The sequence below is a fragment of the Perca flavescens genome, chromosome 5 (assembly GCF_004354835.1).
Source record: "Perca flavescens isolate YP-PL-M2 chromosome 5, PFLA_1.0, whole genome shotgun sequence".
Taxonomy (NCBI): Eukaryota; Metazoa; Chordata; class Actinopteri; order Perciformes; family Percidae; genus Perca; species Perca flavescens.
The window spans coordinates 37,802,469-37,816,503 of record NC_041335.1 but is presented as its reverse complement, the minus strand read 5'-3'; the positions used below and the strand labels follow the sequence as shown (position 1 = coordinate 37,816,503).

At 40.9% G+C, this 14,035-nt stretch overlaps 1 long non-coding RNA gene across 1 annotated transcript; it reads right to left on the bottom strand.

Annotated features, from left to right (window-relative positions):
* Positions 1-5,224: 5,224 nt before the first annotated feature.
* LOC114555043 (uncharacterized) lies at positions 5,225-13,226 on the bottom strand. Its single transcript, XR_003692516.1, has 3 exons — positions 12,981-13,226; positions 5,922-6,112; positions 5,225-5,266 (listed from the first exon to the last, which is right to left on the bottom strand). It is a non-coding gene; the product is annotated as an uncharacterized LOC114555043 (long non-coding RNA).
* Between the last annotated feature and the right edge of the window lie 809 nt (positions 13,227-14,035).

Sequence of the window (14,035 nt, the reverse complement as noted above, 5' to 3'; positions counted from 1 at the left end):
GTCTTTTGTCAACTTTTTGTTGTCTTTTGTCACCTTTTTGTTGCCTTTTGTCACCTTTTTGTTGTCTTTTTGTTGTCTTTTGTCACCTTTTTGTTGTCTTTTTGACGCCTTTTTGTTGTGTTTTTTTCACCTTTATGACCTTTTTGTAGCATTTGTTGCCTTTTTTGCTCCCTTCTTGTCTCCTTTTTGGCTGCCTTTTGACGTCTTTTTGCTGCCTTTTGTTGCCTATTTGTGGCTGCCTTTTAATGTCTTTTTAATGCCTTTTTGGCACCTTTTTGAAACGTTTTTGACGCCTTTTTGAAACGTTTTTGCTGCCTATTTCACTGCCTTTTTTACTGCCTTTTGTCGTCTTTGAATTTAAACCTCCACTTTATATCTTGTGTTTACCAGAGATGTGTCACTCAGCATGATAAAGGTTTTAAATAAATGACTAATGCACAAAACAAAGCTTAGTCTACTGAGACCAAAATGACCGATTAGTCGGCTACTCGACAAAAAGGAAGCAGCTCTTCTTTAGTCCATTTATCAGTTTTTTATGCTTTTTCATGCGGACTGATTTATTGCTAAACAACTTCTGAGCACATCTCCGGTAAACACGAGATTTAAAGCAGAGCTTCTGCATGATTCTGTGTAGAGAAACCCAGTTTTACAGATCTGTCGATTAAATCAACTAACCGATTAGTCGACTAAACTATACGAGTGTTAAGAACAGGCATCCTAAGTCAAAGTTGAATAATTAGTTTCTGGATCTGTCTGAAGCTCCGTGATCTTTTTCTCCCCAAAATCCACTGTTCTGCACATGATGTCTGACACAGGAAGCGTGCACCAACGCCTTTAAAGAGAAGACTTACACAGAGTGAAAAATGGTGGGTGGGAGTTTTAAATAATTAAGAAATGCTGAGCGATGTTTTCCTCCTGCAGCCGAAGGGCTTCTTGGTGCAGTGCTTTCCAATCCTGCTCCGGTCCAGCCAACTCGCAGTCACAGATTATGGGGGGGATGGGCCGGGGGTGGAGTTGGGACTGTACCTCGTGTTCATCCGGTCCTTCCTACCCTGCGGTCTTTTTTGTCGCCTGTTTCGCAGATTTTTGTTGCCTTTTTGCTGCCTTTTTTTTTGGCAGTTTTGTCGCCTTTTGGTTGTTTTTTTTGTCGCCTGTTTCGCTGCCTTTTGTCGCCTTTTTGTCGCCTTATTGTCGCCTTTTTCGCTACATTTTGTCGCCTTTTGATGCCTTTTTTACTACTTTTTTTTTCAGTTTTGTCGCCTTTTGGTCACTTATTTTGTCGCCTATTTTGCTTCCTTTTGTTGCCTTTTTGTTGTGTTTTTGTTGCCTTTTTGTCGCCTTTTTTGCTAAATTTTGTCGCCTTTTTGACGCCTTTTTCGCAGCCTTTTTCTTTGCAGTTTTGTCGCCTTTTTGACGCCTTTTTGGCGCCTGTTTCGCTGCTTTCCTGCTGTCTCCGCACTCGGCCTGCGTGTAGGGCTGCAAAGACTCTGTAAGAGCTGTATGCTAAACAACTACAGCGGATAGCTATGGCCATCTTAGAAGATAGCCTACACCACATGTGTCAAACTCAAGGCCCGCGGGCGACCCGTATATATCAATTTGGGTTCACAATAAGTTCTGCCCTGCCTAGTTTTGCGCCAAACCAAAAACACAGGAAAGTGTTTTTTTTGAAAGTACATTCAAATCAGAATTTGGGCAGATTTGTCGACTCTGAGAATCAGAAATTCCCCCAGAAGCATCAGAGAGAGTTTTCATATTCAGGCTGAGAAACAAAAATGTTGTAATCATTGTTTTGCTTGATTTGCTAAATTCTACGATGGCTAAGGAACTCTTTTGATGACTTTTGTAGGGTTTCACGTCAACAAAAATGTGACAAAAAGCGTACAAAAATGTCGGAAAAAGCAACAAATTCACAAAAAGGTGACAAATGTCTGAGAAAGCCACAAAAAAGTCACAACAAAAATGAAGAAAAAAGCTCCCAAAATGTTAAAATAAAGTGACATGCGGTAACAAAAGCACGTCAATAAACTCTCCATGTCTGGCCCTCGGTGGGATTCTCTTTTTCCAGTGTGGCCTTCTGGGAAAATAAGTTTGACACCCCTGGCCTACACCCTTTGAATAGGGAATTCCAGTATCTCCCCTCTTCATCGATTAATCGCCAACTATTTTGGTAATGGATTCATCGCTTTGAGTGTGATTCCAGCTTGTTAAATGTGAATATTGTTCTAGTGTCTTCTCTTCTCTGGGACAGGAATCTGAATATCTTTGAGTTGGGAACAAAACAAGACATTTGATGACGTCATTTTGGGCTTTTTGGGAAACACTGATCTACATTTTTCATCATTTTTATTGACAATCGATTGCAGCCCTTCCAGCGTGAACATTAGACATTACAGTTTTTCTCAGTCGCTTTGGTACATTTCTCAGATCACAATTGAAATTCTTTTCTTTTTCAAGTGTCACTTGTGCACATCAAAAAAAGCAATTTTGCATTTCTTTGAACAAGTTGCAAATTCTTTGGTACATCCAGGCAAATGATTATGTACAATTCTCTGCCATTTCCTACATTATCAATTGCTATGTCATGTTGATCAAAATGTATTATAATGGGTCTATGTTGAATAGTCTCACCCCCCACAACATTTAGGCATTAGTTCATAGCATAAGTCTTTACATGCAAAATGGTTGAACAAGTTGTCATAATATGTCAAGCACATTTCTATACATTTCCATTAGACTTTAGTCCTGAATTGGTAAATTGCTCCCAGGTGAATCTTGACTTTTTCTAACGAAGGTGCATCTCATGAACCATCAACTGGCAAGTATATATATATATATATATATATATATATATATATATATATATATATATATATATATATATATATATATATATATATAATGTTACAATGAACATCAGGAGGTGTAAGAAGACTGCACTGTCATTCCTACAGCACTAAATGAACAGCTTTCCCTAAGGAGATTGTCCTATATTCACATTTCTTCGGTTCATTTTCTTTGTTCTATGCAGTGCTGTCTTTTCCTTTCTGTTATCGCAATGACATGGTCTGTCAACAAATTACACTACAAACAGTAAAAAGTACTGTAAATGTGAATCTTGTCCAGTCTCTTGCAATCAAACTCCCACATACACTAAGGTGTGACCTAAAATTTACAATAATTGTCATCAAAACGTTAGCCATAGTTTACATCAGAACATCCCTCCAGAGTACACACTGTTATATTGACAATTTGACTGTCTTATCTGTACACAATGACACAGGGACTGACCTGTTCATTGACACAGATATTCACTTTGGAGAGTTGAACTAAGGATTTTGAGCAAGACAGGCTTTTGCAGGTAATCCGTGGTGTTTTGCTATTTGTACGAATTGTTTTGCAAATGTCGAGGAGGATTTGAGAAATGTACCAAAGCGACTGAGAACAACCGTAACATGCTGAATTACTGAGAGGAGTTGAAGATTGACGTTTGTGACAATCGATTCCAGTAGAAAGTCGATAGTTTATAGACTTGACTTTATACGGCCCGGCAGAGCTGAAGGTGGTAAAAGGTAAAATGAAATGAAATGGTAGAATGTTTTCGACAGCGATGGAGCAAATCGCCGTGGCAGAAAAATCACTACGTGTAGACGAATGTCCTTTGATTGGAATTGCAGAGATATGTGATATCTGGAAACTTGTTTATTTCTATCTGTTCTATTATTTCTATCTGTGGTCTCTGCTATGTTCATTTTCTGTCCCGTGTTGCTTTGCTAGCGTCTTTGATAAACCAGATAGAGAGATAGATGGATAGATGGATGGATGGATATATAGATGGATAGATGGATAGCTGGATAGATGATAGATGGATAAATGGATAGATGAGGGATGGATGGATGGATAGATGGAGAGATAGATAGATAGATGGAGAGCTGGATAGATGATAGATGGAGAGATGGATGGATGGATGGATGGATAAATGGATGGATGGATGGATGGATAGATAGATAGAGAGATGGATAGATAGAGATATAGATAGAGAGATAGATGGAGAGATAGATGGATAGATGGAGAGATAGATGGATAGATAAATGGATAGATTGCGCAATAAGGCATTGAACATTTTAAATTTAAAAGAGCTTATTATGTAGGTGCGCGCCTATGTTAACGTGAGCTCGTTGCCCCGTGTGAGCTGATGACCTCATCTGTTGACCTTTCCTAATGTCTTCCTACAGCTGCTTAATAAAAGCTTCCCACACAAACACACGTACATGTGTCATTAGTATGAGGAAAAAACGAGATTGTCGGGCTCGGGTCAGGGTCGGACAGAAATATCTTAATGCCTGTCGGGCTCGGATCAGGCTCGGTCCGATCATCACTCTAGCAGGGGTGGGGGCACGTACATGGAGACATGAAGCAGAACATAGTGGGTCATATGTCTACTATAATGCTTTTTGAAAACTTAAGGCTTTCTTCTTCATAAAACGTGTTGGACATCATCTCATTTTTGTGTACATTTGTATTAATTTACGTTAGTAAGCTACAGGACGGCATCTTTCAAAAACATGACCTACACGAAAGAGAAAAAAAAAATGAATGCATCATTGTTAGGGTTGGGTATCATTTTGGTTTTTTCCGATACCGGTGCTAAATCGATACTTTTAAACCGGTGCCGGTGCCCAAACAGTGCCTGAACCAAAATATATATATTATATTTATAATGTATACAATACAAAATAAGGAGCACAAAACGACAGTTGGCGACATTAAAGAACGGCTATTTTATTGCTAATATGGTCAAAATTAAATGATTGATTAATAATGTAATAACTATAACTTATAACAATGACTTTTTCACCAGTAAATTGCTGGTAAATGACAAAAACAAGCACCAGATGGGAAAAGGGTATTTTACAATAACTTTGAATGCACCACAAGGCTGGCGAGTTTCAAGTAAACGCACCATCTGTTGTTTTACTGACAACTGCAGCTACAGTCAGACTGTTACGTCCCTTTGTTGGAATCCTCTACTGGGAAATACAGTCACACTTTACACCACTTAATGTAAGCTGTCAGCATTTTAACCGTTGTATTTACCATAGACAGTATATATATAAGAAAGGACCACCAGACCCTGAGACCAGTGGAGGATATCAGAAGTCTCTTTCCCGGTGCTGGCTGAGCGTTACTGAGCAGCCTCCAACTGAGCTTGAAGATGTAGATGTGACGTGATCAACGTGTCTGAAAGTGTGAAGTCTTCTGGTAGCTGTGCCGAGAGAAATCTCAATCATTCCCAATCTTACAGAGACGGAGAGTGTAGGTATAAGTAAGGAGATAACATAGACACAGGCTAATTATTGATCACTAACATGCTAGTTAACATTAGTAATTAAACCTAAACATCTCATGGAAGTCCAAACTGCCTGTGAGCTTCTCCTGTACTATACGGTAATTCCTCTACTGTGTGACAGTAAGTCTCGTGGTTATGACCCAATCGTTAGCCTATTTTTATAAAAGCGTCTGCTACGGAGCCATAACGTGAGCTACAAGGTAATGGAGCCTTTTCAAACAGAGTCTTTAAACGCTTCAGATATAAAGTTATTCGCTGTCAAAGTGACGTCAAAATGAATGGGAGTCAATGGGATGCTAACGGGAGGTGATCGCTTTGTAGTCTTTGTTGTCTCGTTACTACCGTTTACGTCGGAACCGTTTCGGTACCCAACCCAAGTCGTTGTACCCAGCACTTCTGAAAATGCACTTCTGAAAATGCACTTCTGAAAATGCCCTTCTGAATGCGTCTCTGTCCCCAGCACATTTAAAACCAAGCTGACGCCCATGTTGATAACGGTGACACACAGAGAGCAGGGTGAAGGGACAAAACCTAACATCTGTCGATACTAGGTTTAATCCTGGAAATGTACCTCGTTGATCCAGACTATTTTCCCCCCGAAATAGTGCCACAAAGAGAGAAGTCTTCCCCGCTCCATGTCCAGGCACCATGTCCCAGATCTCCACAGGACTTGAGTAGAAACTGCAGAGCGGCCAAGATTTTCCTTTCTGAGGATCTCGGGCTGCGTTCTGTTCCATGATACATAAAACTGTGTCTGAGTTTCTGCCAAGTCAGATGGTGGAGAAAGGAAAATGAAGTATGTTATTTCTACTTTTAGCTATATTTTTTGCAGGTTTAATATTTAAGATGAAAATGCATACACTGTATTTCACAGTTTTTAAATCGTTGGCAAGTCAAGTCATCTGTGTTTATATGACACGTTTAAGACAACAGAAGTGCTTTCCAGTCGAGTCAGATGGTTTAAGACCTGCCTCGATTTAAAAAAAAAAAAAATACAAAAACATTAAAGAAAGGTGCTCAACAAGCAGTAATATGAAATGTAATACAAAACCATTAACAAGATGAAACCATAGTAAAGGAATAGGGAAGTTAGGATAATAGGAATAAAATCAACAATAGATTTTTTTAAAGCAGTAAAAGGGCATTAGAAATAATCAGGGATGCACTGAATCCAGGATTCGGCTTTGGATTAGGCCAAATATTGCGCTACGGCAGTACTTTCAGTCAAAAGAAGGCCATTCAAGTCCAGCTACATGTTCAATTTGTTAAATGATTTGTCTGGTGGTGGCGAGGACCCTAAACTATACACAACATGGCCGCTGTTACAACATTTGGTATCAAACATCCGAAAGAATACGAGTTGTGCATGAAGGAATCTCCAGACATTACAGACATGTTGCAGTTCCTAATAGGGATGCACAGAATCCAGGAGTGGGCCGAATATTGGGCTTTTTGACGGGATTCGGCAGGCAGTATAAGCCTTGTAATCATAGCTAAGGTGTTTTTTTTTTTTTTTTTTTTTTATAGCTGAGCTAGTTTCCTGCAGCCCCGTGAAAAAGTGTGCATGTGTTGCAGGGTTATTGGGTCTGTTATTGGAAAGGGGAAAAAAAGCACAGCGTGTTACAGCTGCTGAAACATTAATGCTCACAGCAACCTGAAAAATAAATGTGCATGGTTTCTACAGGATTATTAAATCATTGGAAGGGTGGATATGCTGCACTGACGTAAATATATCAACTCTGGCTTCTACTTAGCATCAGCACCTTTGGAAATATTTTGGAATAAAGTGCTGATCTAAGCCCACAAGGGACTCTGCGTTTGGTCAACGGGAATGGTTGTTGGGGAGCGATTGGGTGCTGGCAACAGCAGGCCACATCAATTATTCATAAGTGAGTTTTAGCCCGAGGCATGGAAACACAATGGAGACCTGATGGAAGATGAATTTAAGTGAAACCAATTGTGGGTCTTTGCATCGATCTCCAATTCTCATTAACCCATTTTTAGAAAATGTAATTCTTGGAGGCTGGCGAGGGAATTGTTGCCCTGGAATTCGGCTGCAGAACCGCATTGAGTTTCAGCGTCAATCTATTCAACACGTTTACAAATAGGACACATAGACTGTCATAGATGAAGCTTCCGGGTCTGAAAACTTAGGACAACACCGAAGCTCCTTAAAGCTGCGTTCTCTCTAACTTCCAGCAGGGAAAAAGAAGTCTGTTTCTATAGAAGTCTATGAGAAAATGAGCCTACTTATCTCTTGATTTATTACCTCAGTAAACATTTTCGTAATGGGTTTATGGTCTCAATCACTAGTTTCAAGTCTTCTTCAACACAGCATGATTTTTATTTAGTAAATATTGGTCCCATTTATTTTAAAATAGACGATAAAGCAGGGGATGCTTTAGGACCTGTCAGTGAGGACAGACGCTTAGCAATGCTAACCATGCTAACACTGTGGACATTGAAACAGACCTCAACTTGTTGTCTGTGTTTTCATCTTAAACTTTGACCGTCTCACTGGGTGTTTTCTCTTCTTCAACGTTAACTGGAACATTTTAATCTCCTAAAAATGTCTTCAGATTTCAGCCAAACAATCAAGCTAGCTACCGCTAGCATTAGCTGGTAACTTAAGGGAAAGTTTGCCAGTTTTCTGTTCTGCTGTACATGCAGATGAATGGCGCCATTTAACCAGAGGTCTGTGTTTACCCGTCGGGAAATCCCCACTTGATGAGCCCGCTTAAAAAGGGTTAAAAATCAGCAAATCGTCACATCCGGTTTCAAAAGAACAAGATGGCAACGCCAGTTTCCCCAAACTCAAGGCTTTTAAAACGGTATACCACAAACCAATGGGTGAAATGTCCCTGTTCTGCAGGTATTCCACGCTAAGTTAGAAGTGCGCCCTCGTTTAGAAAAAGTCTTCTAATCCTGCCTTGTACTGACTGAAGTTGGAGAAACAGCTAGTATGTAGTCCTTACCTAGCTACTGAGCATGTAGTCCTTACCTAGCTACTGAGCATGTAGTCCTTACCTAGCTACTGAGCATGTAGTCTTACCTAGCTACTGAGCATGTAGTCCTTACCTAGCTACTGAGCATGTAGTCCTTACCTAGCTACTGAGCATGTAGTCCTTACCTAGCTACTGAGCATGTAGTCTTACCTAGCTACTGAGCATGTAGTCTCACCTAGCTACTGAGCATGTAGTCCTTACCTAGCTACTGAGCATGTAGTCCTTACCTAGCTACTGAGCATGTAGTCCTTACCTAGCTACTGAGCATGTAGTCCTTACCTAGCTACTGAGCATGTAGTCCTTACCTAGCTACTGAGCATGTAGTCTTACCTAGCTACTGAGCATGTAGTCCTTACCTAGCTACTGAGCATGTAGTCCTTACCTAGCTACTGAGCATGTAGTCTTACCTAGCTACTGAGCATGTAGTCTCACCTAGCTACTGAGCATGTAGTCCTTACCTAGCTACTGAGCATGTAGTCCTTACCTAGCTACTGAGCATGTAGTCCTTACCTAGCTACTGAGCATGTAGTCCTTACCTAGTTACTGAGCATGTAGTCTTACCTAGCTACTGAGCATGTAGTCTTAGCTAGCTACTGAGCATGTAGTCCTTACCTAGCTACTGAGCATGTAGTCTTACCTAGCTACTGAGCATGTGCAACTGCCAACAAAGATGTAACAGCAGTGAGATGTCTCACTCTGTAGCTAAAACAGAGAGCTGAACACAGGGTGAAAAGAGGAGCTGCAGCAATGTGCAGTACAACAACAATATGGTGTTTTTTGATAATTAAACCATGTAAACCAACTCTGATATAACCTCTAAATACAATTATGAACCTGAAAATGAGCATAATATGAGCGCTTTAAAAAACACTGCAGACCTCTGCAGTAGGAGATGACTTTCTTCCCTCTATCTCCAACACCCCCTCAGCGCTGTATCCATAATGATCCATGTTGGACCAATCCATCAATGTCCCGCTGCCTCAATGTCACTCTCTCTGCTTTCTTCAGCTCTCGTTTCCACAAGCAAGTACCGCAATCTTGAGAAAACTGTCTGGCTGTCGGCAATAACAAGGTGCTTTTATTCCAGGCACATGTTCGGCATTAGTCTCACGTTGCCAGCTCTATCTCCACAGCTGCTATAACACTGTTAAATGAATACATATAACCACCACAAAACTGGTTCTCGCACCCCGCTGCTCTGTTCTGTCACTGGCAGGTGAATGTGTGTGTGTGTGTGTGTGTGTTTAATGATTGGGTCATGTGTAAATGTGTGGATGTTATCTGTATACAGGGTGATGTATGACTGCTGAAGTACTTACTGGCTGTCGGCAATAACAAGATGCTTTTATCCAGGTGCATGTTGTGCATTAGTCTCACATTGCCAGCTCTATGTCCACAGCGCCGTGGAATAAGGTCTGTCTTCACCACAGATGCAGTTGGGTTGTTTGCATTTCTTTAAACCAATCACAGTCGTCTTGGGCAGCGCTAAGCTCCGGATGCATTGACGGTGGCTCTGCTAAATAGTCTCAGGAAGGAACTGGTTTTGGTGGAACATTTGCACCCCGCAAAAGAAAACTCCAAATACAATATTAAATTAAGTTAACTGTCGACACAATACAGTACCGTGAGCTATTTAAATGAGCTGATACATGGTTACACCTCATTGGCTCTTACCAGTGTACTTCGTCCACAGCAATATCCACCAATCGGTCCCAAAACCTCCCAGAGGAAATGCCCTAAACGTATTCTTTGTAAATCTGTACAATCATTCCCTGAAAGAACCGAGCAGGCCTGTCTTGTTGCACCGTCCAAATTAGCTTCAAAACTTGACATTTTCAGTGTGTAACGTTAGCTCTCTAGCTCGGAGTTTGTTGTTGTTGGGATTTTGAGAACGGCAACACATAGAGAGCGGAAAGTGACGGGACAGTCAGGATGTCAGGCAATTATCCTGGAAATGTACTTCCATTGATCCAAACTAATTTTGCATTAATTATACACAGTCATACTGCTATTAAAAGTCAAATAATAAAACATTAATCAGTGCACAAGACTTAGAGCTACTTTCTCATGCTGAGCATTCACTTCCACTATCCAAGGGGAATGCATGGCTGTCTTTCTAAAAATGGATTTAAAATGTGTAGGTTGTGCTCTGGGAGCTGTGGATGCATGCATCCCTGAAGATGAACAGATGCAGATATGTATTGACGATCCTCCCAGGCCCCTGAGGAAGAGACACAGCTTTCTAAATTGGTCCTCTCCACCCCCATATGAAACCCCACTCAGTTGAGATCCTGCTGGGTGGATGATTTATGACGATCGTGCAGATGAATAGCTTTTGGTCTGTTCCTGTTGTCATCTCACGCATGATCTGATACCAGGGGGCGGAGCCAGATGTTGTAAACATTTGGGGCTCCGCCCACAGCAAGGGGGATCCTGTGGAGATTTATATCTCCCATTTATGGCAGCTATTTTTCAAGCCATTTGATAAAACTTTGTACATCATTTGGGAAAAACTAGATAGTTGCAGAGAAAAAAATTGCATTTGATTATAATAAAGTGTGCATGTCTGTAAAGGGGAGACCTGTGGATACCCAGATCCCTTTAAATATGGCATGTTGAGAGCCTATTAACATTTTCTTATGTATCTTCTTATGTTGGTTTAATGGACAATTTGTGAAAGACAAAAAGCTTTAAAGGTCCCATGACATGGTGCTCTATAGATGCTTTATAGACCTTAGTGGTCCCCTAATACTGTATCTGAAGTCTCTTTTATATAGACCTTAGTGGTCCCCTAATACTGTATCTGAAGTCTCTTTTATATAGGCCTTAGTGGTCCCCTAATACTGTATCTGAAGTCTCTTTTATATAGGCCTTAGTGGTCCCCTAATACTGTATCTGAAGTCTCTTTTATATAGACCTTAGTGGTCCCCTAATACTGTATCTGAAGTCTCTTTTATATAGACCTTAGTGGTCCCCTAATACTGTATCTGAAGTCTCTTTTATATAGAGTTTATATCACACTGACTTTACTGCTGACAGTCGGCCGTCTGGTTGGTGTGTGAGGGTCTCTTGTCTGTTGTCAGATCATTGTATTGTTTGTGAGTGTGTGTAGTCTACCTCCTTTGTCTCTTTGTCTTTATTCCTGGTCTTTTTGGATTCCTCTATGTTTTTGAACTATTTTTGCCTGCTGTCTTCAGGACTCTTTTAGTAGTTTCTCTTTGTTATTTTATTAAATCCTCAAGCTCACCACTGCCCTGCCGTCTCAGCATTTCTCTGGGTCCACCATTTATCTAAATCCTGACAGCTACAGCCTCTGAAAGACACTAAAGTCAGCCTAAATGATTCAGGGTTTTTGAGAACCCCAGAAGCCCCCAACCCTGCTCCGCCACTGTCTGATGGACCTTTTTCACAGCAGACATGTTGACTTGTCATAGTAGGAAAAGCACAGCTGAGATTGATAACCTTAACGATGGCTCAGTTCCATCAAGTGTCCCAGTAAGATATTTCAGTGAGTCAGCATGAACAATACCAGGACCTCTCCTAAGTGGAATGCAGCCATCAGTAATGGTTTAATACCAGGACCTCTCCTAAGTGGAATGCAGCCATCAGTAATGGTTTAATACCAGGGTCTCTCCTAAGTGGAATGCAGCCATCAGTAATGGTTTAATACCAGGACCTCTCCTAAGTGGAATGCAGCCATCATTAATGGGTGTGAATACACCTGTGCTTTTCCTACTATGACATGTCAACATGTCTGCCGTGAAAAAGGTCTATTAAGGCTATATTAACACTGCTATGTTTTTTTTCTATTCATGCCTGGTGTATACGTAGACGATCTTGTGTGGTTGCATGCACAGCTTTTCTTGGCATCCCTTTGCAGACCGCCACCACGTTTGAAAAGCAATCGTCACATCACGGAGGCTTCATGACATTTTGGAAAAGAAAAAATAAAAAAAAACAAAGAAAAAATAATAAAATACTCGCCAGAGAGAAGAATCCCCCACCTGACTGAGTCATCTCATATGGGAGGAAGACACGTCCGAGATGTCACAGATGACGCAGATTAGTTGCATTTATAGCCCCGAGAGAATAGATTACAATCGTCTGAGGGCCACAGGGATGTCATATCTGCAGAATAACAAGGCTCAGTGTGACATTTTGGGGCGAGACAGTCCATTATAATTGGCCTCTGATACATCGGTGAGTACCTTTGATGTGTAAACCCTCTGTGACTGCACAGTAGGTGAAGCATCAAGGCCGATACTGACAGCTCTTTATGAGAAAAAGTGTGTATATACGATACTTCAGACTATTTCGTGCATGCTAATTGGACTGTCCCCTCGGCAGAGAGTCCACCTCTGTGATGCGGTAACAGCTATCCCCAGCGCCAGAGAGCTCTCTGACTTGTCTGAGTCAGTGATTAGCCAGCCCAAGCCAGACTGCCCCCCCCGCACCTCCCATCTGTCTCTCTCCATCCACCTCTCCGGGACAATCATGTTAGACAAAAGTGGGATAATTCATTTTGGGCGAGTGAAGAAGAAAGCCTCGGTATACGTGATATACGCTGCACACTCAGAGTGATGTCTGAACCAATACCTCCAAATCAAAACCGTGTAGAGACTTACCTTTTTTTACCTTCAAAAAGGCTTTGCAATCCAGCCTGGAACTATAGCGTCTTTGTATGATTAAATCCATAAATCCTGCTACGTTATGTTCAATATCTCTGCAATGCTTCAAGCTAGCGTCATTCTGCTTGTTTAGCATGAAAGGAAACACCAGGGCGTTTCCAAAGACTTGGTAGAAAGTCTTTTTTTTTTCATTTTTGTTTTCTGTGCGATTTCAATAGCGTTCTGGAGACGGCCCTCCCCTGAAAAAAAAAAAACGCTCCTGTAGGTAATGTGTTCAAGCAGCAATTACGACTCGTATTTACATTTCTAGCGGCGCCTCTAGTGACCGTAGTAGTAGGTCTGATTTTAACTCAAACCATCGTCTTTTATCAACTTAAAGTAGTAGTTTTGGTGTCTAAACCTAACCAAACTGGGACCGTTTCATAACGTTAAAGGTCTCATGACGTGGTGCTCTTTGGATGCTTTTATATAGTCCTTAGTGGTCCCCTAATACTGTATCTGAAGTCTCTTTTATATAGACCTTAGTGGTCCCCTAATACTGTATCTGAAGTCTCTTTTATATAGACCTTAGTGGTCCCCTAATACTGTATCTGAAGTCTCTTTTATATAGACCTTAGTGGTCCCCTAATACTGTATCTGAAGTCTCTTTTATATAGACCTTAGTGGTCCCCTAATACTGTATCTGAAGTCTCTTTTATATAGACCTTAGTGGTCCCCTAATACTGTATCTGAAGTCTCTTTTATATAGACCTTAGTGGTCCCCTAATACTGTATCTGAAGTCTCTTTTATATAGACCTTAGTGGTCCCCTAATACTGTATCTGAAGTCTCTTTTATATAGACCTTAGTGGTCCCCTAATACTGTATCTGAAGTCTCTTTTATATAGAGTTTATATCACACTGACTAGCTAATCCCGCTAGCATACGTACAGGCTAACTATAGCCAGTTAGCTTTGTGTGTAATGTTACAAAAAAACACCTATTTCGAAGCTTAATATTTCATTCAATAAAAGTGTGGCACAAAAGGAGCACTAACGCCACATGTCTTGTGTT